The sequence below is a fragment of the Dipodomys merriami genome, unplaced genomic scaffold (assembly GCF_024711535.1).
Source record: "Dipodomys merriami isolate MVZ:Mamm:240054 unplaced genomic scaffold, mDipMer1.0.p SCAF_557, whole genome shotgun sequence".
In the NCBI taxonomy this organism is placed as follows: Eukaryota; Metazoa; Chordata; class Mammalia; order Rodentia; family Heteromyidae; genus Dipodomys; species Dipodomys merriami.
In genome coordinates, this window is record NW_027206132.1 from 250,688 (window position 1) to 266,283 (window position 15,596).

The 15,596-nt window shown below is 37.0% G+C and overlaps 1 non-coding gene across 1 annotated transcript; it reads left to right on the plus strand.

Annotated features, from left to right (window-relative positions):
- Positions 1-12,955: 12,955 nt before the first annotated feature.
- LOC138812015 (U6 spliceosomal RNA) lies at positions 12,956-13,062 on the plus strand. Its single transcript, XR_011367540.1, has one exon. It is a non-coding gene; the product is annotated as a U6 spliceosomal RNA (small nuclear RNA).
- The last annotated feature ends 2,534 nt before the right edge of the window (positions 13,063-15,596 follow it).

The window sequence follows — 15,596 nt, forward strand, 5'->3', positions numbered from 1 at the left end:
TTGGCTCAGGTCGAAATTTTCTGAATAGAGACCCGGAAGCACAACAAATCAAAGAAAGGTAGGACAAATGGGATTGCATAAGATTGCAGAGCTTCTGCAGGGCAAATGACATAGCTGGCAAGATCAATAGAAAGCCCACCGATTGGGAGAAGATCATTACTAGCCATACAACGGACAAGGGTCTCATATCTAAAATATACTTGGAACTCAAAAAATTAAACCACCCAACAACAAATCCTCAAAGAATCAACTGCCCAATAAATAAGTGGGCGAAAGACTTAAAGAGAAGCTTCTCTGAAGAAGAAACAAGGATGGCCAATAGACACATGAAGAAATGTTCAACATCCCTAGCCATAAAAGAAATGCAAATCAAAACAACATTGAGATATCACCTCACTCCAGTTAGAACAGCAAAAATCAAGAACTCTAACAACAACAGATGCTGGAGGGGATGTGGACAGAAAGGAACCTTACTTCATTGTTGGTGGGAATGTAAACTTGTTCAACCACTTTGGAAAGCAGTATGGAGGTTCCTCAGAAGACTTCACATAGATCTCCCCTATGATCCAGCAATCCCACTTTTGGGCATTTACCCAAATGTTTACAAACAATACCACACTAAAGCTACCAGCACAACTATGTTTATTGCAGCATTATTTACCATAGCTAAGATATGGAACCAACCCAGATGCCCCTCAGTAGATGAATGGATCAAGAAAATGTGGTATATATACACAATGGAATTCTATGCCTCCATCAGAAAGAATGACATTTCCCCATTTGTTAGGAAATGGAAAGGTTTGGAAAAAATTATATTAAGTGAAGTAAGCCAGGCCCAAAGAAACATAGGTCCCATGGTTTCCCTTATTTGCAATATCTAGTATAGGTATGAGTCAAGCGGAAAAGGTCAGATAATGTGATGTTAGGAAAACGAACCCTTAAATATGTATTTTAATGTTTTCGTTTCTTTCATGCATGTGTTTCTAACGCATTTATAAGATTATTTCTTTGTTGCTTTGTATGTCCCTCCCCCACAGGGTAACCCCCGCTTTCACTATATTTGATGTCAGTATAACATGTGGAGGAGATGGGGACAAACAAGTCGTTTAAGGATTCAGGTGGACCTGTTGCAACAATGAGAAGTACAAAATGTCATGTCAAAACCAGCTTTACAATGTCGGTGTGGGGGGGGGGAGGGGGGTATAATTGGGTGGGGGGAGGGGGGTAAAATTGGGTGGGGGGAGGGGGGAGGCGGGGAAGGGAAGTGAAGGGTAAACAAAGGAGGAGGCTGCAATGCTTGGTAAGAAATGTATGCATTATCCTGCCCATGTAATTGTAGCCCCCCTGTACAGTATGTTCTCAAATAAAATAAAATACAATTAAAAAAAAAAAGAAAAAAAAATTTAATAAGTGTCAAGTCTGCTGCAAATGTAAATTTTACTGTGCCAATTCTTTTTGCAAATTGCTTAAACTATAGAGAACCAAAATCCAATATCACATCACTTCAAATAAAAAAATCTTATAGACCTTTAGTTGTTTCTAAATATCTTAAGGTAATGCATTGGAACTAATTTCATTTCAAATTCAAATTTTAATTTTAAAACACTAAAGTCTTTTAAAATCCTCTCCCTCGGGCACAGGTATGGATAGATAACTGATATGGGCAGAATGAGAATTATTCAGATGGTTGTAAATGGATGCTTACCTAGTTTTCTCTCTGCTGGATCATAGAATACTGTCTATCCTAATTGGAAAAATTTAGCCTTCGAGATTCTCTGAATATATACACTCCATCAATATTTTCTTTTTTTTTTAATTTTTTATTTTTTGTGAACATACTGTACAGAGGGGTTACAATTACAAGGGCAAGATAATGAGTACATTTCTTATGAAGAATTTCAGCCTCTTCACATCCCTTCCCAGCCTCACCTTGCCCCCCACTCAATCCCGCCCCCCCAAAGTTGTAAAATTCATTTTTGACATGACGACTTGTACTTCTCATAGTTGCATCGGATCCACCTGTATCCTGAAACGACTTGCTTTTCCCCATCTCCTCCACAAATTATACAGACATCAAATATAGTGAAATCAGGGGTTGTACTGTGGGGGAGCGACATACAAAGCTTCAAAGAAATAATCTTCTATATATGTTAGAAAAAGTCACAGGAAAGAAAACAATCATTTGAATACATATTTTAGGGTTCAGTTCCCTAATATCACCTGATCTGATCTGTTCTGCTTGACTCAGACATATACTATATACTGCACATAAGGGAAACCATGGGACCTATGTTTCTTTGGAAATGGCTTATTCCATTTAATGTAATTTTTTCCAAGCCTTTCCATTTCCTAACAAATGGGGCAATGTCATTCTTTCTGATGGAGGCATAGAATTCCATTGTGTATATATATCACATTCTCTTGATCCATTCATCTACTGAGGGGCATCTGGGTTGGTTCCATATCTTAGCTATGGTAAGTAATGCTGCAATAAACATAGTTGTGCTAGTAGCATTAGTGTGGTCTTGTTTGTAAACATTTGGGTAAATGCCCAAACGTGGGATTGCTGGGTCATAGGGGAGCTCTATGTGAAGTCTTTTGAGGAACCTCCATACTGCTTTCCAAAGCGGTTGAACAAGTTTACACTCCCACCAAAAATGAAGTAAGGTTCCCTTCTGTCCACATCCACTCCAGCATCTGTTGCTTTTAGAGTCCTTATTTATAGACATTCTAGCTGGGGTGAGGTGGTATCACAATGTTGTTTTGATTTGCATTTCTTTTGTGGCTAGGGAGGTTGAGCATTTCTTCATGTGTCTGTTGGCCATCCTTCTTCTTCAGAGAAGTTTCTCTTCAAGTCTTTAGCCCACTTATTTATTGGGCAGTTGTTTCTTTGACGATTTGTTGTTGGGGGATTTAATTTTTTGTGCTCTAAGTATATTTTAGATATGAGACCATTGTCCGCTGTATGGCTAGTGAAGATCTTTTCCCAATCTGTGGGCTTTCTTTTCATCTTTCTAGCTATGTCCCTTGCCATACAGAAGCTCTGCAACTTCATGCAATCCCATTTGTCCTACCTTTCTTTGATTTGTTGTGTTTCTGGGTCTCTATTAAGAAAATTTCGGCCTGAGCCAAGGAGGCCTAGGGTTTCTCCTATTGCATCCTGTAATGTTTTCAGAGTGTCTGCTTTGACTCCGAGGTCTTTGATCCATTTGGAGTTGATTGTGGTGCAGGGTGATATATAAGGATCTAGTTTTTGTGTTCTGCAAGTAGTTAACCAATTTTGCCAGCACCATTTACTGAAGAGCCTGTCTTTCTTCCATTCTATTATATTTTGGCTCCCTTATCGAAGATGAGCTGGCTATAGGTCTTTAGGTTCATTTATCGGTTTTCAATTCTATTCCATTGGTCCTGAGGTCTGTTCTTATGCCAGTACCAAGCTTTTTTGGTTACTATGGCTTTATAATAGGGTTTGAAATTTGGTATTGATATTCCAGCAGCACTGTTATTTCCATTGAGGAGCGTTTTCGTTATTCTGGGTCTTTTATTGTTCCATATGAATTTTTGGGTTGCCTTTTCTATTTCCTTGAAGAATGAAGTTGGAATTTTGATAGGTATTGCATTGAATTTGTAGATATCCTTTGGAACTATTGCAATTTTCACAATGTTAATCTTTCCAATTCAGGAGCATGGGAGGTTTTGCCATTTTCTAAGTTCTGTTTGGATTTCCTATTTCAAGATTTTAAAGTTTTCATCATAGAGGTCCTTCACTTCTTTGGTTTAGTTAATTAATAGTTATTTTATTTTTTGAGGGGCTATTAAAAATGGAGTGACTTTCCTAATTTCAGCCACACTTTTCTCATTGTTGGCATACAGAAAAGCCATTGATTTTGGGGGGTTAATTTTATACCCTGTTACTTTGCCAAAGTTTTGAATCAGCTTGAGTAATTTGTGAGTGGAGTCCGTGGGATTCTTTAAATACAATATCATGTCATCTGCAAAGAGGGAGAGTTTTATTTCTTCTGTCTCTATTTGGATCTGTTTATGTTTTTGATCTTTTCTTATTGCTGTACCTAGGCATTCTAATACTAGATTAAAGAGAAGTAGACAGAGTGGACATGCTTGTCTTGTTCCTGAGTTAAGAGGAAATGGCTTTAGTTTTTGACCATCATGTATAATGCTGGCTGTAGGTTTGTCATATACAGCCTTTATTGTATTGAGAAATGTTCCATGGATTCCTAATTTTTCCAAAACCTTCATCATAAAGGGGTGTTGGATCTTGTCGAATGCTTTTTCTGCATCTATTGAGATATCCATGTGGTTCTTCTCCTTGCTACTGTTGATGTGATGGATAATATTAATTGATTTGTGTATATTGAACCAGCTTTGCATCCCTGACATGAATCCTGTTTGATAATGGTGTATGATTTTTTGGATGAATTTTTGAAGTCGATTGGTCAAAATTTTTTTGAGAAGTTTTGCATCAATGTTCATCAAAGAAATGGGTCTATAGTTCTCTTTCTTTGATGAGTCCCTGCCTGGTATTGGGTTGAGCGTTATGATGGCTTCATAGAATGTGTTTGGTATTGAACTTTCTCTTTCAATTTCATTGAAGAGTTGGAGGTGTATTGGTGTGAGCTCTGCTTCGAAGGCCTTGTAGAATTCTGTAAAACCATCTGGTCCTGGACTTTTCTTAGCTGGGAGGTCTCTTATTGCTCTTTCTATTTCAATGCTTGATTTGGGCCTGTTAAGATGGTTTAACTCATCTTGGTGTAGTTTTGGCATGTCAATATTTGCTAGGAAAAGGTCCATTTCTGTCAAGTTCTCAAACTTATTAGCATAAAGTTTTGAGAAATATTCCCTTATAATGTTCTGAATCATGGTTTTTTCTGCAGTTATGTTTCCATTCTCATCTCTGAGTTTATTAATTTGGGTGTGTTCTCTCTTTTTCTGATAAGATTTGCTAAGGGTCTTTCAATTTTGTTAATTATTTCGAAGAACCAACTCTTTGTTTTGTTGATTGTTTCCATAGTTATTTTGGATTCTAATTCATTTAATTCTGATTTAGTTTTAATTATTTCTTTCTGTCTACAGGATTGGGGTTTATCTTGCTGCTCTTTTTCAAGGAGGTTCAGATGTCTCATTAAATTGTTGGTTGCAGATCTCTCCAATTTGTTGATGTAGGAGATCAGAGGTATAAACTTGCCTCTGAGTACTGCCTTTGCTGTGTCCCAGAGGAGCTGGTAATTTGTGTGTTCATTTTTGTTGAATAGCATGAACATTTGAATTTCCTTTCTAATCTCTTCCATGACCCACTCGTGATTCAGCAGTGTGTTGTTCAGCCTCCATGTGTTACTGGACAATGTTTTTGTATGTTTGGGAAGTTCTCTGCTAGGATTCTGTTAAACAAATTTCCTAGACCATTTACTTCTGTTTCTAGGTGCTCCTCTACACCCATTATCCTTAGATTAGGCCTTCTGATGGTGTCTTCCAAATGTTGGATAGATCTATCATATTTCTTTGACTTGTCTTGGATGGTTGTATGTTCTTTCTCTATAATATCTAGGTTATCTTTCATCCCCGAGATTCAATCTTCTGCATGGTCTAACCTGCTGTCAAGACTTTCTACTTCGTTTTTTATTTCTTTTCTTTCTAATTGGTCAGCTTTGATGGCTTCAAATTCTTTGTTGAAGCTTTGTTTTATATCTTGTATGGACTTCTTTACTTCTTTAATTTGGTGTTCAGTGTTTATTCTCAAATCACTTAGTTGATTGGTTATAGTTTCCTTGGACTCCCATTCCTTCCGTTGGTTTCCATTCAGGATTCCCTTTGTGGTTTCTCTGACTTCCTTCAGCTCTTTGTTAATGGATTCCATGAATGCCTTTAGTGATCTTTGTGTATTCTCATCTTGCTCTCTCAATTCCTGTATTACTCTTTGCTTAGCTTCCTCCCGTTCATGCCATTCTTGTAGTTCTCTTTGAGTGTTCTCATGCTCTTCAGTCCATTCCTGCCTTTCTCTTTGAGTATTCTCAAGCTGCTCATGCAAATCCTGTATCAGTTTTTGAGTAGCTTCCTCACGCTCATGATATTCCTGTATAAAGCTTTGGATTGTCTCCTCTCTCTCCCTATCACGCTCATACAAAATTCATTGTATATTTTCAATCTTTTCATTTATCATGTTTGCCAGAAGTGTTTGTAGAGCTATTTGGGAACTCTCCTCTGGATTATTCATTATCTGTTCTGTCCCCTGATTATCATGAATGGGAGTGGAGTTACCCTGACTTACCATTTTTCTTGTGGTTTTCCAGCTTACTCTGCCCATTTGGGATGAAAGTAACACCAGTTTTGTGCTAGAACACTAACTTAAGGCAAGCATCATCCAAAGTCTGAAATTGCACAATCAATAGTCTGCAGATAAAATCTAGTTCAACAGATACCTCTATTCAACATAAAACAACTATATATTAATGGTCTACGAACCGCAAAGAATAATTTGGTAAACCAGAAATTATTAGGTTAGGGGGAGATGTGGGTAAAAAATAGGAATAGAGTGATGTGTGAAGGTACAGGGAGAGTTAACTAAGTCCTAGTCTCAAAGCAGGAAATAGGTTAGATAGGATGAAAGTAGAGAGAGAGAAAACAAGAAGAACGGAAAGGGGAAAAAGGACCCCAGAAAAAATAGAAAAATAAAAGTTAATAATATGCAGATTCAAGAACAATCTATTCAAAGAACGTGAATATATTGAGAGAAGGGGAGGGATATATAGGTGATGTGAAAAAGTTAAAAATAAAAATACTTAAAATATTATATAGGTAAAAAGAGGTAGTACTGCTATTAAGGAATTTAAGTCTCAGAAGTTTTGTATTGAGTAATCAATTTGTGGATTAAGTGTGTACACAATGGGGGATAGGGTCTAATAGTCAAATATGGGTTTATCTGAGGATGTGCAGAACAACAATTAAGTCCCATAAAGAAGAACAAAAAAGATGAAAAGGTGAGAAGGATAAGGAAGAAAGAAAAAAAAAGATCAGAAGTTCAGTCTAGCTAAGCAAAAACAAAAAGAATATTTTTTTAAAAGAAGGAAAAAAAAAACAAAGAAAAATGCACACATACATGTATCCCTAAAATAAAGATTATAAGGGGAAAAAAGTTACGAGAAAACAATTTTTTTCAAAAAAGGTCAAATTTTAAAATTAAAAAAAATTTAGAAAAGAAAAAATTTTTTTGTAAAAGTTATATAAAAAAAAAAGAAGAGGAAAAAAAAAAGTTCTTTGATTTTTTGGAGGAGGGTTCGGAAAAATCCTGTATCTCCCTTGTGCCTGTAATCAGCCTCTGATTGTAGTCTCTGGTCTGCTTGTGGTCCTGGGGCTTGGTTGGTTTCTTAAGTCAGTTTGTTTGGACAGGCAGAAAAATGCTCTGCTTTACCCAGGATTTTTCGATCCTCCTCCCAAGTTAGTTCAAGGGGAGGTGGGTGGGCTTTGAGTATCACAAAAGAGGGAGATGGCTTTTTCCTCAAGTTTGGAGATGCTGTCATGAGGCTATGTTCTGGGTAGGGTTGAGACCTTTCAGCAAACAGTAGGTTTTTCCGGGGCCTAGTTTGTGAGAAACTCACAGATCCCGGCCTAGAGCCACTCTCAGGGTTTCTGTTTAGTGAATTTCAGTTGATTGTTGAGGCTGCTAAATGGAGGGGCAGCCTCTGGCTCTGATTACCCGATGAAGGAAGCCACTCCTAGGTCTGGCGCCCGAACTGGGTGCCTTTTCCCTGAGTAGAGCTGAGTCTGGCAGGTCACGCAGCCATTAAGTTATTGTGACCTATTAAATGACCCTAGTTTTCTTCTAAGGCCTGAGTTGGAGCTAGCAGCTCTGCTGAGCTTTGTCGGTATCCAAGATGGAGATCACCGGTACTGGGGGGGAGGGGTGGCCTTCCCTCCTCTGCTCCCTGAGAAGGAGTGAGGAAGTCAGGCTTCTACTCACGCTGAGTCTTGGTTCCTGGGTCGTCTCTGGTCTGTGAACTGCAGGATGAAAATGTCTACTCCTTGTCGGTTCTTGCTGGTGTTGAGTAGAATCCGCTCGCCCTCCACGTCTGGCTCTTTCGTCCCTGTTATGCCTCCAGCTTCGCCTCCGCCATCTTCCTTGATCCCCATCCACGACTTGTTTTTCCCCATCTCCTCCACAAATTATACCGACATTAAATATAGTGAAAGAAGGGGTTATACTGTGGGGGAGGGACATACAAAGCTACAAAGAAATAATCTTATAAATGAAAGAAAAACAATTAAATACTTATCTAGGGATTCTTTTTCCTAACATCACATTATCTGACTTTTCCTGCTTGACTTATACATATACTAGATATTGCAAATAAGGGGAACCATGGGACCTTTGTGTATTTGGGCTTGGCTTACTTCACTTAATATAATTTTTTCCAAGCGTTTCCATTTCCTAACAAATGGGGAAATGTCATTCTTTCTGATGGAGGTATAGAATTCCATTGTGTATATAGACATGACAGAAAGGTGCGGGAAAACCTTTTACTCTTCAGTGAGGTTGTGGCTTGTGTTTCACAAAGTGTTATGAAAGCTCTCCATGAGAAATCTAGCAGCTCTATTTCTAAAAAGTACTTGCATGCTTACACTTTCTGATAATGTCTCTATTCAAGTACTTCTCCTTGGAGTTCAGTACTATTCAGTGATGCTGTGTCTGCTTTTTGTTATATTTTGCAGACCAGTCTTGCTGATGAAATTTGTGCTTCCAATTCCATCCACAAAATGCAGACAAAAATTATCTGAAAAAATTTGTATCTGTTGACAGTGCATATACTTTTATTTTTTATTACAAACATAGAATGTAGTACAAATTTTCATAGCAATTACACTGCACTAGGTTGTGGGCAGATTCTAATGTAAACAATATACTGTGTTCATGTAGAGTAGTTGAGTTGATGTTTTAATATGCCTGTGGTCCTAAAACCAATACCTTACTGATATTGAGTGACAAATACAACTTCCTATAAGTACAAAAGTTTTCCTTGCATCTTTATAATATATATACATATATAGATAGATAGATAGATATTTATATTGTAAAGATCCTGTACAGAGTGGTTACAATTACATAAGTAAGGTAATGAGTACCAATTTTTTTTACTATTGGTCATGGGCTTGAACTCTAGGCCTGAGCACGGTCCCTCAACTCTTCAGCTCAAGGCTCTTGCTCTACCACTTGAGCTACAGTGCCAATTCCGATTCTCTGGTGGTTTATAGGAGATAAGAGTTTACGGACTTTCCTTCCCTGGCTGGCTTTGAACCACAATCCTCACACCTCAGCCTCCTGAGTAGTTAGGATTACAGGCATGAGCCACCGGCACCTGGCATGAGTCCATTTCTTATTGAGCATTTTTACCTCATCCTTTTTTTCCCCTACCATCCCTTCTCTTCACACCTCCTCAACTCATCCCTCCACCCACTCTCTGATAAAGTGTCTTATTACTACATTATTATTCTCATTATTACAATGGGTCAACCTGAATCCTATCTTTTTATATTAAATGAAGAAATGCTGGCTTGATTTATGCTGATTATACTTGTGTAGACACAAGTAAAATCAGTCACCAAGTCCAAGACCATATAAATGAAATGGACACCTTTTTTGTCAGTTGGTTTAGTTGTGTTCTACACATTTATTGACAGGTTACAAATTATTCTCAAACTTTAATATATTAAAAATAATCTCTTCGTTTCTTATTTTCTTGGCCAGAAAATCAGCAAGACCTCAGTCAGCATTTCTCTCATAGGAATTTTCACATGAGTTGGTTACCTGTTGACCTGAGGTCCAGTTTTATCTGGACTCACTAATCTGCTTAGGATTTGATGCTGGCTGTTGGAAAAGAGCTCAAAGAAGGATGCCAGTTAAAGGCTTATAATTTTATTCTTTACCATGATATTCTCCTGCTACTTTGGTTGTTGAGAGTGTGTATAAGAGCAAGCATTCCTTGGGGATCAGGGAGACACCATATGATCTTTACATACTGATATTTCCGAGTAACTTGCTATCACGTATACTGCATTTTGCAAGTCCAATCTGTCAAAACCTACCAGTTTTAAGAGATAAGAGGAGTGGTAAAAGAACTCTTAGAGACAAATACATCTTGAACATATTTTGTTCCAAGCATTCCATCTAAGGCATTTTCAGCAACTAATGAAACTTGCGTTGGCTGTAATTATGTTTCTTTCTCCATGTGTGCATGTATACATGTGCATATGTATATGTGAATTTGTGTGTATAGTAACATATATGTGTACAATATAAGGGCATATACACATATATGCATATATAAATAAATATACATATACAAATATATATGCATATATATCTTTGTTCAGTGACTTAATCTATAGTTCCCAGAACATTGGCATTCTCACAAAGTGTTCATGATAAACTGCTCTGAGGACCTGTGCTCTATTGTACTCACTTCCACCATTACCTTCTTTTTCATCCCTGTGAACAACTTCGGTCTATTTTCCATAGGAGAGCTTTATTTTCATTACATGTAGTTACAAACAGATAATCAAAGACAAAGGTTGTTTGTGAAAGAAAAAGAACTTTTAGTTCACAGGTTAAAATACCTTTTTTGGGGGGAGGGGTCCAGTCTTGGTGCCTGAAGTCTGGGCCTGGGAACTGTCCCTCAGCTCTTCATCTCAAGGCTAGTGCTCTACCACTTGAGCCACAGCACCACATCTGGATTTTTTCTTTTTGCTTATGTGCTGCTGAGGAATCGAACCCAGGGCCTCATGCATGCAAGGCAAGCGCTCTACCACTGAGCCACTTTCCCAGCCCAAGTTAAAATATCATATCCATCCAAATGATTCTTATGAGATGAAATTTGTAATAGTAGTAAACTTGAAAAGGAATTCCTAGACCTGTTGTTTTGCCATTTAGAATGTCAAAGAATAATATCACGTCACTCATAATTCTTAAAGAATGCAAGGGAAAATGTTAGTCCCCATCATGTTCCCACAAAGAGTGGATCCTCAAAGATAATAGTAGACCAGCAGGAATTCTATGTAGCAGACATAGAGCATGAAAGAGAAAGAGAGGAAATGAGAGAGTGTGAAAGAGGGAGAAATATCATGATACTGAAAGTGTATAACAGATAAAAAAGAGCTGTATAAGAATATTCATACTGTTATCTTTAGACTCTACATGTACATTTGAAGGTATTTGATGTATGATAATCCCTGAACGCAAAATATAAAATGATTTTAATAAAAATTAAAAATGACTCAGAAGTAATTAAAAATGCTAACACAATTTCACATTAGCAAACTCTCAGAGATATTTCATGACTTTGAAAAGAATAAAGTGGCTGGGGTTAGTATAAATTTAGAAGTATAACAATACACAAAAATATAAAAAGATATTCATATATTTCATTATATAACCCAAAGCAGAAAGAAAATATTGTTTAGATGAATCTTTAAAACCCAGTCTATCAGGAGCTGGGACGGTGGCTGTTGTAGAGTGCCTGCCTTGCATGCATGAGGCCCTAGGTTTGATTCCTCAGCATCACATAAGTAGAAAAAGACGGAAGTGTTTCTGTGGCTCAAGTGGTGGCACTAGCCTTGAGCTGAGGTACAGCAACCAGGCCCCATAGTTCAACCCCATGGCCAACAAAATCAAAGTAAAAAACAAAACAAAACCCAGTCTCTCACTTTTGTGACCTCAACTCTGTAATATCACTGCTTCAGCCCAGGGCTAAGATTTTAAGTGTGGACATTTATCATCCCTCCTGATTCTGACTGTACTTGATAATTTTTAATCAATATTTTGTTCTTAATTTTGCTTTTGGTAAATTCACATGCAACTATAAAAAATGGTTTGGCCATCCCAGTAAGCTTCTCAAAGTACCTCCTGATGATGAATAACAAAAGGTTTTACTATATTACAAGGGAAACAATACTACAAATAAAGAAACACAATAACTAAATATTAATGATTAATAAAATAAAATACCAAAGAATTACCAGTGATTTCAGTATTTGAAGTGTACTTACATATTTGATTTTACTATTCTCACATTCCTGTACATATAACACTGAATAAGATTATGATGTTCAACAGAAGTTTTATAGGCTATGTGTAGTTTTTAAAGTTACCCACTAAGATTGCTTTTTATGACTCATCTCATCATTTGTATATGTATATGTATATGGTTTATATCATCATTTGTTCCTCACTAATATATAAAGTAAGGAAGCCCTAAAGTTTTAAGAGAAACTGTGCAGTTAACAAAGTCTTAACTCTTCACACTGCTTCTTTACACTAAGACTTTGTAACATCTCATTAGTAATGTTTTTATAAACTCTGAAATGTACTTTTTAGTAGCATATGTCTGCTACCATAAATCTTAAATATTTATAGAAAAGTTGTATGACCTGAAAAACAGTCCTAATTTTGGCCTATATAAGCAAATTCCCAAAATTAAATATATTTAAAACATTAAAACTTTTAAAAAACCTTAACACTTGCCGCAGTGTTCATTATGACAGGTGCCTTATACAGAATAATTGAATTCGTCCTCCTACACATCTCTTTTTTATTTTTATTTTTTGTGAACATACTGTACAGAGGGGTTACATTTACAGGGGCAAGATAATGAGTAAGTACATTTCTTATGAAGCATTGCAGCCTCCTCTTTGTTTACCCTTCACATCCCTTCCCAGCCTTCCTCCGCCCCCCCAACCAATTCCACCCCCCTCCCCCGATCCTACACATCTCTTGAACAACAATATCTGGGATTATTTTGTTTTTGACATGTCAATCTTGGCTATTCTTAAATGTGTGCTTATGTAAGAAGTACATGGTTTTAAAATTTCACGAGAATTCTTCAAATCTTACTTTTCTTTGAATTGTCTAGTTCAAGAAAATCAATTACACTTTATATATAAAAAATGCTCTGTGCTCAATTCAGCAGCACATACACTAACATTGGAGCAGTACAGAGTAGATTAACATGGCTCCTGTGCGAGGTTGATATGCAAATTCTTGAATCATTCCATATTTTTACAATAAAGATGCTGGAAAGGATGTGGCCACAAGGGAACCTTACTAGATTCTTGGTGGGAGTGTTAACTTGTTCAACCACTTTGGAAAGCAGTATGGAGGCTCATCAAAAGACTCCATATAAAGCTCCCCTATGACCCAGCAATCACACTTTTGGGGATTTACCCAAATGATCACAAAGAAGACCATACTAAAACTCCCAGAACAACTATGTTTACTGCAGCATTATTTACAATAGCTAAGATATGGAGCCCACCCCGATGGCCCACAGAAGATGAATGGATCATGAAAATGTGGTATATATAAACAATTAAATTCTATGCCTCCATGAGAAAGAATGACATCGCCCAATTTGTTAAGAATTGGAAAGACTTGGAAAAAAATTTATTAAGTGAAGTAAGCCAAGTCCAAAGAAACGTAGGTCCAATGGTTTCCCTTATTTTCAACAGCTAATATATGTCTGGGATAAGCGGAATAGATCAGAAGCTATGTGCATATCAGATAAGATGATATTACAGGAAATGAACCAGACAAGTGTTTTTTTTGTTTCTTGCTATTGTTTCTAAGATACTTATAATGTGTGATGTGATTTTTTTTGTTCCTTTATATGTTCCTTCCCTATGCTCTAACCCCTGTTTTCACTGTACTTGATGTTGGTGCGCCTACATCCTGTGTATATGTTTCTCTAATTTGGGGAGGGGAAAGGGAAATACAAAATTCTTAAATATGGATACAGGTTGAGATGCACAAGACACTATGTTGAAAAATGAACTTTACACTTTAGGCAGGGGAAGGGGGAGGGGAGTGTATTTCTGGAGGTGGGAGGGAAAGGATGGTGGAAGAAAAAGAAAGGTAGAGGTAACAATGCTTGTTAGGAAATGTACTCATTATTTGCTCATATAAATATGACACCTCTGTACAGCTATTTTTACAGGTGGACCCATTGGCAACAATGAGAAGTACAAGTCGTTATGTTGAAAACGAACTTTACAACTTTGGTGGGGGGAGCGGGGAGGATTGGGTGGGAGGGCTATGAGGATGGGAAGGGATGGGAAGGGGAAACAAAGGAGGAGGCTACAATGCTTGATAAGAAATGTACTCATTATCTTGCCCATGTAATTGTAACCCCTCTGTACAGTATTTTCACAGTAAAAAAAAAAGTATAAAAATGTTCTGATATAGAAGAGTATATTTCCTCTATTTTACCCAGATAATATCGTTAACAAAGAAATTAATGCAGAACACTGATATGCTGATTTGAAGGTATTTTGAATAAATGTGTGGGTGTGGGTGTGTGTACACACACGCATGCACAAATGCACACATGCACATGCTTGTGCATTGGCATGCTCAGAGTTTGAAATCAGGGCTTCAAGGTCTTGCTAGGCCTTTCCTCTCTAGATTGATGAGCTAATATATGAGCTACATCTCCATTCCTGGCTCTTTGCTAGTTCATTATAATTTCTGAAAAATAATCTCATGAATTTATTCTGCCCTGAGTGGCTTCCAACAGTTTTCCATAGATCTCAGGCTCCTGAGTAGATATCCCGAGTAGAAAGGATTAAAGGTGTTACCAGCCAGGACAAGGCTTTCAGAATAATTTTAAAAGTAGAAGAAAGTTTACTTGATGGGGGCCTGTTTTATCATCTCCTACTTTTAAATCATTTTGGAGTGATTATATGTGAATTCACTTCGTTTTTGGATTCTTAAAAGATAGTAAGTTTTGGTATTTAAAAGTTTTAGTACTTTTTAAAAAAGGATACAGGAGCTATGGGACAAAAGAAATTTGACTATCTTTGGACCTCAATTTATAAGCTCAGCTCTGTGCATGATAACCCAATGTCACCAACACAGTCTGTGTTGGAGACAAAATGTAACAGAAGACAATCACCATGGGCAATATTTGGTATGTTATTATTTATAGGACAATATGAATATTGAAATGAGAGTGTAAGAGAATGGAGAGATTTTTACCTACATTTTTTGTATTGCTAAAAGGCTTTTGGAGACCGTGACTCATTTCCTTCCTCACTATGTGTCTTTGGGCCATGCACTTCGTGCCTTAAATTACAATTTTTCCCAACGCTAAAATGGTAATAACATGAGCATTATAGCAATTGTTATCTTAAGAATTGAGAGAAATAAAACATGCAAAATACTTAACATAAAATATTGTGAATGAGCTTTGAGTTTAGCCAAAATTTTTTAATACTAAATAGTATGCAATAATATTACAGAAAACATTACAGGTAGTGAGCAACCAGAAGGAATGTGATCTATTGACCATGCTCTGCTTCCAAGGAAGCCATGTGTACAACGTCTCATGCTTTAAATCATACTGGTTATCTTATGTCTTGGTAGTGTAAAAGTATCAAGGACAGAATAATGAAGGAATGTTGTAGACTGAGGTAATGTCCTTATGATAATGTGCAAAACTGATAAAACGTAAAAGTACCTGAGCAGTATATTGTGTTTTATATCATTTAAGTTCCATTCAAAGAAAGGGAATACTTAGAAAAATGAATTCTCTTTTTGA